Below are 12,897 nucleotides of genomic sequence, written 5' to 3'. Positions count from 1 at the left end.
TCTTTCCAAGGCAGAGTTAATGACAGCCTGTTTCCTCCCGTGGTACATGTGAGATGGACTACTGTTCCCAGTTCTGCCTTGACTATAGTTACTGCAGACTATGATTAATGATATATTCCAAGCATAAGTCCCCAAGGAAAACATCTTCTCTTAGTTCTTATTATCTTAATGAAATGATATAGCTCATACTTCATTAATCTGACGGGAGTGACAAAATGGGTTTCTAGAAAAATAAAAGTGTCTTGATAGTGTCCAGAGAGACAAAGTTGAGATCATATTTTAGCCATACCATATGCTTAAAACATACTATGTTACCACCATAGTGCAGTGCACTTTCCTATAGAAACATAACTGCAAGAAACACTATATCATTCTGAAAGAAAAATGATCGTCTCCAGAGACTCCTACAATATTATTACTACTGAATAATTTCAGTTGTTGGTCTTCCAAGGTGGGGTGGGGGGAGAGTCCTACACAATAGATTCCTAAGCTACATAGTATACTAAGGTCTGAGTTAAATGAAAGCCTGTTAAGCACAGAGGTTTATGCAAGGGGAGGCTAACAGACTTCTGTCCGTTTTCACAGGGGTATGCCTGCTCTTCAGAGAAGACTGCCTGATACCACAATTAACCATGTGTTTTCAAGTAGGAGATCGTCCTGCCATTTAGAGTTCTTAAATTACCAGAGCTTAATACATGTTATCCAAAACTAGCTCTTATAAAAGGCAATATCCTAACATATAAAGCCACTTTCTTTTGGTAACGTACTTCAACATTCAAATATAGCGTGAAGGTAATAATGAAAATTGTAATCATCTGCCAATTCATTCTAATCCCAGTTATCCGCAGTGATAACTTCTTCGTGGTCAAGAAAGCTCGGTGGCTTCCTGCGCACACAGAAGGTGCCATGAAGGACATTTGCAGTCTGAATGTCATACCACACACTGAACCTAAAAAAGCTTTCCCTAGACTTTTGAATCTTAATCTGTTAACTGAGGCCAGCTTGTGAATACTATTTAGGTTTAAAGAACATTTGGACACAGTAAACCTAGAAGTCTCCTCTTCCAGAAAAAATCCCAAGTCCAGACCCTTAAACCTTTAACAATTAAGTCACTGGAATACATTTTTCCATTCTAAAGAATTATTCTTTTGCATATAAAAGCCAAAAAGGAATTTTATGTTAATGTAAGTAAGACATTCATTATGTATGAAGCACGATTTTAGACCTGAACTTTTAGTTAAAATTATCTGGAAAAAAACAAACAAACAAAACATTTAATATATACAAAAATAAAAACGTATCTGTTGACGATAAAGTATATGGTAACGTCTGTGACTTGGCTAATATGCACTGTATTCATGCTGGGATTAACTATGTTGTACGTTGTAAAGATGTACAGTAGCAAAATGTAAATAAAAATTAATTTTAAAAAGGCTACAAAGATATTAATAGTCTGTTAGTGATTATATAACCTTGGAAGCTGTAAAGTGAAAAAGAAAAACAGTTTCAGACTGTATGGAAAATTTTCTCTACAGATGGGTTCTCTTCATCAGAGAAGGGGAAAAAATCAATATAGTTTCAAGAGCTCAAAATTGATAATGAATCAAAAGATAACTTTGCACAGGTCATAAAGTCCTAGCCAAAGCATCTGCCAATTCATTCTAATCCCAGTTATCCGCAGTGATAACTTCTTCGTGGTCAAGAAAGCTCGGTGGCTTCCTGCGCACACAGAAGGTGCCATGAAGGACATTTGCAGTCTGAATGTCATACCACACACTGAACCTAAAAAAGCTTTCCCTAGACTTTTGAATCTTAATCTGTTAACTGAGGCCAGCTTGTGAATACTATTTAGGTTTAAAGAACATTTGGACACAGTAAACCTAGAAGTCTCCTCTTCCAGAAAAAATCCCAAGTCCAGACCCTTAAACCTTTAACAATTAAGTCACTGGAATACATTTTTCCATTCTAAAGAATTATTCTTTTGCATATAAAAGCCAAAAAGGAATTTTATGTTAATGTAAGTAAGACATTCATTATGTATGAAGCACGATTTTAGACCTGAACTTTTAGTTAAAATTATCTGGAAAAAAACAAACAAACAAAACATTTAATATATACAAAAATAAAAACGTATCTGTTGACGATAAAGTATATGGTAACGTCTGTGACTTGGCTAATATGCACTGTATTCATGCTGGGATTAACTATGTTGTACGTTGTAAAGATGTACAGTAGCAAAATGTAAATAAAAATTAATTTTAAAAAGGCTACAAAGATATTAATAGTCTGTTAGTGATTATATAACCTTGGAAGCTGTAAAGTGAAAAAGAAAAACAGTTTCAGACTGTATGGAAAATTTTCTCTACAGATGGGTTCTCTTCATCAGAGAAGGGGAAAAAATCAATATAGTTTCAAGAGCTCAAAATTGATAATGAATCAAAAGATAACTTTGCACAGGTCATAAAGTCCTAGCCAAAGAAATATTCTAATTTACAGTCTTGATTCCATAAGTGAGATAGAGTAGTTGAGGTAATAAGAGAGAGACTGCCCTTCTTTTGCCTGGATCTTGTGACTTCAAATTAGATTCTTCAGTTGCCCTCAAATACTGCATAAAATTACTACGCTTATTATACAGCTGCAGTGCAAGTCTCACAAATAGGTGAATTTTAATTATAGATAAAGATGAAGATGCCTGCTATGACTAGACAAGCTTAATTTCATATCAAGCTATCTTTTTCGAGCCACCTAAGGCCACAAAACTAAGCTCATTTTTAAATTCTCCTTAGCTTTTTGTCAAAATTTTATTTACCATCGAGTATATCTGTAACATTTTCCTTAACACTCTTTTCTCTTTATTCCCATTGTTTCTCTTTCTACAGAAGCATCCTGATTGGGTGGTTTTTCTTGCATTTTAGTATATCCTCTACCTCCCTCCCTAAGCCAACACCCCAACTCTAAGACCTCCCTCTATCGGTATACTCAGAAAGTTTTGAGTCTGTTTCCCCAATAGCTGAGAAGATAGAGCACACTGTTCAAGCAGTTCAGAGACATTTGGGGGCTGAAGGAGAAGACTATGTTACTCTGTATTACACTATGGCTGGGTAACGTGATATATTTGGAAAATGTAAGTAATATTTGGAACTTACATAGTAATATTTTTTGAACAAGGTATTTATTTTATGGAACTGGCTCACACAAGTCTAAAATCTGTAAGGTTTGCCAGCAGACTAAAGACCCTAGGAAAAAATGTTTCAGCTCAAGACCAAGAGAAATGAGCTAGCTGGTCAAATTTGTTCTCCTTGGAGAGATACATGGTTTTCTATTTTTTCCACATTATTTTTCTTTATTTACATTCTATCATTGTACATCTTTATAATGCACAATATGGTTTTTCAAAGTATACATGTAGTACATGGCACTCAAATTGAGGATATTACCATATTCACTATTTTCTTTTCTTTTTTTAAAAGAGAGATTTTTGCTATAGAGTGTGTGTGCTCACCAGAGAGAGAGACAGAAAGCAAGAAATCACTCCCTGGAGGGATGGTCAGGCCGCAATCCCTTATCCTCCATTCTTCTCTCAGGATTTTGGGCATGAACATACATGTGCCCAGTATGAGTTTTAGGCCACCTGGTTCTGGACTTGAACTGTAGTCAACTGCAAGGGCGTCCAGTGATGTAACCATTATGCTTTCTGCTGGTCCCAACATATATATCATTTCCAACAGATAACTTTATATTCTTTTGTCTAGTAAATGTTTCTTCTGCCTGCCCCTCCCACCCATTCTTGACCACTCATTCTCCTCCCTTACAGTCTCCAGCATCTACATTTATCCTCTCTACTCTCACTTTTTTGGGTCTTTCAATTTCTGCCATAGAATGCAGACATTCGGTAGATATTGAGAGGACGTAGTGTTTCAAAAGCTGGCTCACTTTACTATTAAAACTTCATATTTATCCACTTTGGATCTCTTTCTGTGGTTGAATTCAGGTTAATTCCATTTTGGTCAGAGAAGAAGCTGGATAGAGTTTCTACACTTTTTAATATGTAGAAGGCTTGTTCTGTGCCCTACTGTGTGGTCAGTCTTCAAAAATTGTTTCATGCGGAGATAAGGAAAAAAAGGTTATTTTATAGTTGTTAGTGAAATATCTGCCTGGCCCATTTTCAATTAGCTTCCATGACTCTTTATTTTTAGTCTAGCTGACCTGTCCAGTGGTGACAGAGGGGCATTGAAATCCTCAACAAATAATGTGTTGTAGCCTATATCTCCCTTAATATCTAACAGCCTTTCTTTTACATATTTGGGTGCCTTGGTATTGGGTGCATAAATATTTATAACTGTTATTACTTCTTGGTATATTAATCCTTTCATGATAGAATGATATATTAACAGTGTCCTTCTTTGTCTCTTTTTTACTATTTTTATCTTACAATCTATTTTGTCTGATGGTATCATGACTCCTGGCCTTTTTTATTTCTATTTGCATGAAAAAACATTCTCCAGTCCTTCAATTTCAGTCAATGTATGTCTTTGCCAATGAGGTGTTACTTTTTGTGAGCAATATACAGAGGGTTTATTTTATTTTTTATACATTGAGTCATCATGTGTCTTTTATTGGAGAATTTATTTCATTAACATTCAATGCTATTACCGATATATGCAGACTTACCTCTGTCATTTTGTTACTCTTTTGTTCTTGTTGTTGTTTTTCTGTTCGGTGTTCTCTTAACTTCCATTTATCTCCCTTTAGTTTTCCTGATGTAATACTCCCTTAAGTATTTTCTGATGAGCTAGCTGTTCAAGTTTTGATGAATTCTTTCAGCTTCTGTTTATTTGAGAATTATTTTATTTCTCCTACTCCTTTGAAGAAAAATCTTGCCAGGTATAGTATTCTTGGCTGAAATAGTTTTTCTTTCAGAGTTTTAAATATGTCTTCCCATTTTTTCCTTGTCTGTCTTGTTTTAGATGAGAAGTCTGATATTAGTCTAATAGGGTAAACTTCGTAAGTAACTTTGCATTTCTCTCTTACCATTTTTAGAATATTGTCTTTATCTTTCTTTTTGTTTTTGTTTTGTTTTGTTTTTCCTACTAATTTGGCTATGATGTGCCTTGGAGAGGATCTTCTTATGTTGAATTGATTTGATATTCTTTGTATTTAGATGTCTGTATGCCTCTCTAAATTAGGAAAGTTTTCAGCTAATATGTCATGAAAGAGATTTTTTTTTTATGCCTTTATCCATCTCTTTGCCTTTGGGAATATCCATTATGCAACTTTTTGGTCATTTAATAGTGTCTAGAACTTGCAGCATGTTGTCCTCATTTTTAGTGGTTATTTTTCTGTTCTTTTCAGTTGCTTGGATCTTATCACCAAAGCCTCACACACACACACACAACTAGTCTGGAGTATGGGAGGAGGGGTTGCTCCAACCTTCAAAGACCTGTAGCTGGTTTCTGCAATCCTAGAGGCAGAAGGAGCAACAGGACACCAGAGGCCATTAGCCTGACCTGATCATGAAAGTCTTCCTGCCTAGCCTGGAGTGTGGGAGGAGGGGCTTCCCTGACCTTCAAGGACCACCACTTGTTTCCCATAGACTCAGAGGTAAAAGGAGCAACATGTTAGCAGAGGCTTCCTGGCCTGAGCTGATCACCAAAGCCCCTTGCTCAGCCTGGAGTGTGAGAGGAGGGCTACTCTGGCACATGCACCATGCAGTACATGGCACACAACTTGGGCTACCACCTTACGTTCTACCTGTCCAGCTCAGCCTCCAGCCACAGGGGATGGCTGAGGTGTGGGTATACAGTGAGGTTCTAGAGGAATTCTCTCTCTTCCTACAATTCCTCCCACCCTAGCAGAAAAAGGAGAGAAACTCCCATCTGAAAATCTGAACCCAAAACTCCCACTGTGGACACCACACTCCCTCTGATGGTAGAAAAGGGAAACTGGCACAAAGCTATCACACCACAGGGAAGTGCATGAGCACACAGCTATAGAATCTACTACAAAGAAGCAGAAAGCAGTGAGGACTTTACCAGATGACCAAAAATCAAAGCAGAGTCCCAAGAAATACGAGAAAAACAAGAAATACTTCCTCCCAAAGGAACGCAATAACCTCTCACCAACAAAAGGTAAAACACAAAAGATAACAGAAATGTCATAAAAATAATTCAGAATATCCATCATAACAAAACTCCGTGAGATGCAAGAAGAAACAGACAACTAATTACAAGAGTAACATCTTTCCATGTCTTGAAGGAAGAACTCCACAAGGAGCTAGATATTCTTTAAAAAGAATCAAACAGAACTTCTGGAGATGAATATGCAAATATGTTGACACCATCTATATTATATTCTAAAAGGAATCTGAAACATGAAAACTTCCTCATCAAATGAAAGTTAAATAGGTATACACTTTTCACAAGTAAAGAAAAACTTGTTCAATTTATCATGTTGTAAGACACATAACATCACTTTTAAAGTCTGAAAGAAAACTCATTTGAAGCCACAGCTGTTGTGCTTTAGGGATTTGGATTAAAACTCATCATTATCTTTCTGTTAATACCCTTCCCTGGACCAATCAGTGGTCATATGGTGTTTACAGACCCTAGAACTGAACTGACTTGAATGGCCTTTGTATTGCAATACAATCAGATTATGTCTAATCTAAATGCTGTGTGTCCTCTATAGGACAGATAAATCCTAATCCCCCATTTACAAAAGCAAAGCCAGTCCAGAATGCTATCTATTCACTCTTTCCTGTTATTTTTTTTAATTTTTAAATTTTAAGTGACAGAAATCAAAATACATTTTCAATTTATTCACTCTAAATTTACTCTAAAATTAATATTATCTAGGTTGAGCTGTATGTAAAGCACTTTTTTGGATAATCCCTAATGTGTTACTATGAAAACACAGTTCTTTTCCTTCAAAAACATAGATCAACAAAATAAGCTACCCTCATGATTCTAAAAGTATAAAGACAAGCTTAAAAAGCATCTTATTTCCTCTTTTCTAAATTACTTGAGAGTTTATTCTGAACCTCAGATTAATTAGTGGCACCTCCACTTTATCAGTTAAGCAGTAATGATGTTTTAAAGCAGAAGTCCCCACAAAATGATTCACCAAACTATTTTGGAAGGGACTTTTCTGCCTTTTGCCAATTAAGACTAGATGCCATTTTCAAGAAGTGAGGGGGGTAAAGGACTAGGGTGAGAATGCCCCCACTGCTCCTAACTCATGGTTTTCACCATATGTTCGCCCCATGCTCTCCTCTCTTTCATAATCTCAGTTATGCTCTACCATCTCCTTCTTCCCAGGATCTTAGAATTCATTGTCAGCATTCAGATGCCATCTCCTTCCTCAGCTCTGCAGGCTTCAGAGGCACCAAATTTAGGGTCTCCTCCTTTTTAATCTTTTCATTGCCTCTCTGAGCTCAAGAATCAGGAAATGAGACTCTAAAATCAGTAAAGACAGAGAAAAGAAGCAATTGAAGTATGAAAAACAGCTGTTTATAACATAGCTTCCACCCTCACACACAGCTGAGATTGGGGTTTAGAACTGTCCAACAAGAGTAGAGTTGGATGTTTAAATGAATCGGTGAGGAATTTTTCTAAAGGTACTAGGAAAGGAAAGAGTATTTCAGCAAAGACTGATAATGAGGGCTCTGTTTCTGGACACAACTCTATAAAGCCACAAAGAAAACAACAAAACAAGCAAGAGCTTGATGCATTCATAGGTTTTCTTCAGGGATGGAGATGGAAGGCAGGCTTGTTAACAATGAAACACACCACTTCAACAACTTGATGGCTGATTTTGTTTCTGTTAGAATACTCAGACACCACTTACCCCAGCCTCATCCATCTTTATGAAGCATAGAGCTCTATTGATAGCCCTGCTGAGAAGCCAAAATGTCCCCGAGAGATGCCTTTAAAGTGTGCAGCACTCTGCCTTTAAGCAGAAAGTCAGTAGAAACGTATTTCTCCACAATTTACACAATGGGTCTGTACCTAAAATGAACTGGAAGTTTGTGCTTTATTTTGTTTTTAATTTGTTTTGTAGGGCCACCCTGTGGCATAGTGGTTAAGGTAACTAGATCCCACAGTTTGAGTTCCTAGACCCAGAAGCTTGAAAAACATGTTGGGTCCATGTGCATGTGTGTCCAAAATCCCGAATGGAGAGGTGGAGAAAGGATGGCAGTGTGACCATTCTCCAGGGGAGGGGAGGTGCTTTCTCACTTGATCTCCTTCAGCAAGCTCTTGTGCCCTCTAGTAAACTAAAATATAAATAAATAAATAAATAAATAAAATGTACTTTATAAATTATCCAGAATAAAATTTCTTAACTTGCCTTCATTCTTCTTATCACCTAGCACCTTCCCACAAAATATATACTAAATATAAATATTGCTTTAGAATTTATAAACAATGCAGTAAGAAATGTAAATCTGAGGTTAGCCTATGGCGTGGTGATTAAGGTCACTGGATTCCATATGGCCAACTGCATGGTTTGAGTCCCAGACCCAGCAGCATGGAAACACACTGCACACATGCATGCGAGTGCCCAAAATCCCAAAAGGAAGGAAAAATAGAGGGGGGATTAGGAGGGATTATAACATGACCTTCCCCCATTAGGGGTGCTTTCTTTCTCTCTCTCTCTCTCTCTCTATCTCTCTCTCTCTCTCTCTCTCTCTCTCTCTAGCAACTGTATGCACACTGTGGCAAAAAAAAAAACATTTTTTTAAAGGTAAAATTGAAGCTAAAAATTCTTAAGGCATACATGGGAGACAGATTTATTACAGCTGACTTCTGGTTTATCTATCAATTTAAAACTTCAAATTTTTAATCTGATCAATACATTAAGTTCTTACCATGTTCAAATTGTTTCAGTAGAGAAATTAGAAAATTTTACTATACAAAGTGAACCTAAAACCTAGTAAGAACACTAGGCTCTGTGGCCTGGAGGTTAAGGCAGCCAGGTTCTACATTCAGGTCCCAGCCCCTGCAGCTTGCAGGACATTCCGGGTACATGTCATGCGTGTCCAGGATCCTGAAGGGATAAAAAAGGGAGAGATAGGGATTGCTATGTGACCACACCCCACTGCGGGTGCTTTCTCTCCCTCCATCTCTTTCAAGTGAGCACATATGCCCTCTAGCAATAAGGAAGGAGACATGATTATTTAAGGAGATATAATGGTATAGTGAACTGTAAGATACCGATTAAGTCTTCAAGCTGCCTTCAATATGCCAGCTTGCCACCTGCCAGATTCTGTTAAGCACAAAAAATACAGCAGTCAAAAATATGTGAAACTGTGAGGTGGCTGGGGAAAGGCAGGCACAAGAAAGAGCCAGAACAGAGACTTGTAATGTGAAAAAAGTCAGGGCATTCAGGGAACTGGAAGGAGCTAGGTATCTGGGAGAGAGACTTGTGATGGGAAGGATTGGAGAGGGAGAAATGAATAGAGATACCTGAGGAGAATTTAGATCACAGTGATCCTTATTTCCTTCCCAAGAAATTAGAATTCTATCCTGTGGAGACAGGACAGAATGTTTCATCATTGAAGAATTTCAAGGAAAGATTTCTCTGCCACTAATTCAAATATTGAATGGCTCATTTCAAAGGAGAACATGCACCATTTCAAGAAAACGATGATGCATTTCCTGCAGTAGAAAACTTGTGTTTTGCATTTAGGGGACTATAAATAATAATTGACTGGAAAAATATGATTCTCCAATCAAAATGTAAATAATAATTCCCAGTATTACGTAAATACTGTTAAATAAACTAACCTTCACATACACCTTACTTGCCCCACATTTCCTAGCCTCCTCTCAGTAACTGCTTGTTACTGATAAATGCTGCCTTCCTTGGAGCCAAAGTTGATGTAGACATTGCCTTTCGTGCTGCATGTTATTAAAGGATAACAGGCATACACACAAGCAAAAATCATAAGCTTAGAGTCTATGAATTGTCGCAAAGTAAACATACCCCATGTGACTGACATCAAGATCAAGTGGAGGCCGTGCTTGGTGGTGCAGTCCATAGCAAACTGAACTGCAGTGCTTAAAGTCACATGGCTGGCTGCATGTTCAGATCCCCTGGCTGACCTTGAAAACATGCCAGTGAATGCCCAGGGCTGGAGAAAGGGGATCGTGGTGTGACAAGACCTTGTGGAAGGTACCTCTCTCTCTCTCTTCTCAGCTGTTTATAACATAGCTTCCACCCTCACACACAGCTGAGATTGGGGTTTAGAACTGTCCAACAAGAGTAGAGTTGGATGTTTAAATGAATCGGTGAGGAATTTTTCTAAAGGTACTAGGAAAGGAAAGAGTATTTCAGCAAAGACTGATAATGAGGGCTCTGTTTCTGGACACAACTCTATAAAGCCACAAAGAAAACAACAAAACAAGCAAGAGCTTGATGCATTCATAGGTTTTCTTCAGGGATGGAGATGGAAGGCAGGCTTGTTAACAATGAAACACACCACTTCAACAACTTGATGGCTGATTTTGTTTCTGTTAGAATACTCAGACACCACTTACCCCAGCCTCATCCATCTTTATGAAGCATAGAGCTCTATTGATAGCCCTGCTGAGAAGCCAAAATGTCCCCGAGAGATGCCTTTAAAGTGTGCAGCACTCTGCCTTTAAGCAGAAAGTCAGTAGAAACGTATTTCTCCACAATTTACACAATGGGTCTGTACCTAAAATGAACTGGAAGTTTGTGCTTTATTTTGTTTTTAATTTGTTTTGTAGGGCCACCCTGTGGCATAGTGGTTAAGGTAACTAGATCCCACAGTTTGAGTTCCTAGACCCAGAAGCTTGAAAAACATGTTGGGTCCATGTGCATGTGTGTCCAAAATCCCGAATGGAGAGGTGGAGAAAGGATGGCAGTGTGACCATTCTCCAGGGGAGGGGAGGTGCTTTCTCACTTGATCTCCTTCAGCAAGCTCTTGTGCCCTCTAGTAAACTAAAATATAAATAAATAAATAAATAAATAAAATGTACTTTATAAATTATCCAGAATAAAATTTCTTAACTTGCCTTCATTCTTCTTATCACCTAGCACCTTCCCACAAAATATATACTAAATATAAATATTGCTTTAGAATTTATAAACAATGCAGTAAGAAATGTAAATCTGAGGTTAGCCTATGGCGTGGTGATTAAGGTCACTGGATTCCATATGGCCAACTGCATGGTTTGAGTCCCAGACCCAGCAGCATGGAAACACACTGCACACATGCATGCGAGTGCCCAAAATCCCAAAAGGAAGGAAAAATAGAGGGGGGATTAGGAGGGATTATAACATGACCTTCCCCCATTAGGGGTGCTTTCTTTCTCTCTCTCTCTCTCTATCTCTCTCTCTCTCTCTCTCTCTCTCCAGCAACTGTATGCACACTGTGGCAAAAAAAAAAACATTTTTTTAAAGGTAAAATTGAAGCTAAAAATTCTTAAGGCATACATGGGAGACAGATTTATTACAGCTGACTTCTGGTTTATCTATCAATTTAAAACTTCAAATTTTTAATCTGATCAATACATTAAGTTCTTACCATGTTCAAATTGTTTCAGTAGAGAAATTAGAAAATTTTACTATACAAAGTGAACCTAAAACCTAGTAAGAACACTAGGCTCTGTGGCCTGGAGGTTAAGGCAGCCAGGTTCTACATTCAGGTCCCAGCCCCTGCAGCTTGCAGGACATTCCGGGTACATGTCATGCGTGTCCAGGATCCTGAAGGGATAAAAAAGGGAGAGATAGGGATTGCTATGTGACCACACCCCACTGCGGGTGCTTTCTCTCCCTCCATCTCTTTCAAGTGAGCACATATGCCCTCTAGCAATAAGGAAGGAGACATGATTATTTAAGGAGATATAATGGTATAGTGAACTGTAAGATACCGATTAAGTCTTCAAGCTGCCTTCAATATGCCAGCTTGCCACCTGCCAGATTCTGTTAAGCACAAAAAATACAGCAGTCAAAAATATGTGAAACTGTGAGGTGGCTGGGGAAAGGCAGGCACAAGAAAGAGCCAGAACAGAGACTTGTAATGTGAAAAAAGTCAGGGCATTCAGGGAACTGGAAGGAGCTAGGTATCTGGGAGAGAGACTTGTGATGGGAAGGATTGGAGAGGGAGAAATGAATAGAGATACCTGAGGAGAATTTAGATCACAGTGATCCTTATTTCCTTCCCAAGAAATTAGAATTCTATCCTGTGGAGACAGGACAGAATGTTTCATCATTGAAGAATTTCAAGGAAAGATTTCTCTGCCACTAATTCAAATATTGAATGGCTCATTTCAAAGGAGAACATGCACCATTTCAAGAAAACGATGATGCATTTCCTGCAGTAGAAAACTTGTGTTTTGCATTTAGGGGACTATAAATAATAATTGACTGGAAAAATATGATTCTCCAATCAAAATGTAAATAATAATTCCCAGTATTACGTAAATACTGTTAAATAAACTAACCTTCACATACACCTTACTTGCCCCACATTTCCTAGCCTCCTCTCAGTAACTGCTTGTTACTGATAAATGCTGCCTTCCTTGGAGCCAAAGTTGATGTAGACATTGCCTTTCGTGCTGCATGTTATTAAAGGATAACAGGCATACACACAAGCAAAAATCATAAGCTTAGAGTCTATGAATTGTCGCAAAGTAAACATACCCCATGTGACTGACATCAAGATCAAGTGGAGGCCGTGCTTGGTGGTGCAGTCCATAGCAAACTGAACTGCAGTGCTTAAAGTCACATGGCTGGCTGCATGTTCAGATCCCCTGGCTGACCTTGAAAACATGCCAGTGAATGCCCAGGGCTGGAGAAAGGGGATCGTGGTGTGACAAGACCTTGTGGAAGGTACCTCTCTCTCTCTCTTCTCCCTCTCTCTCTCTCTTC

This window comes from Tupaia chinensis, unplaced genomic scaffold (genome assembly GCF_000334495.1).
Source record: "Tupaia chinensis unplaced genomic scaffold, TupChi_1.0 Scaffold000322_1, whole genome shotgun sequence".
Taxonomy (NCBI): domain Eukaryota; kingdom Metazoa; phylum Chordata; class Mammalia; order Scandentia; family Tupaiidae; genus Tupaia; species Tupaia belangeri.
This window is presented reverse-complemented; position numbering follows the sequence as displayed.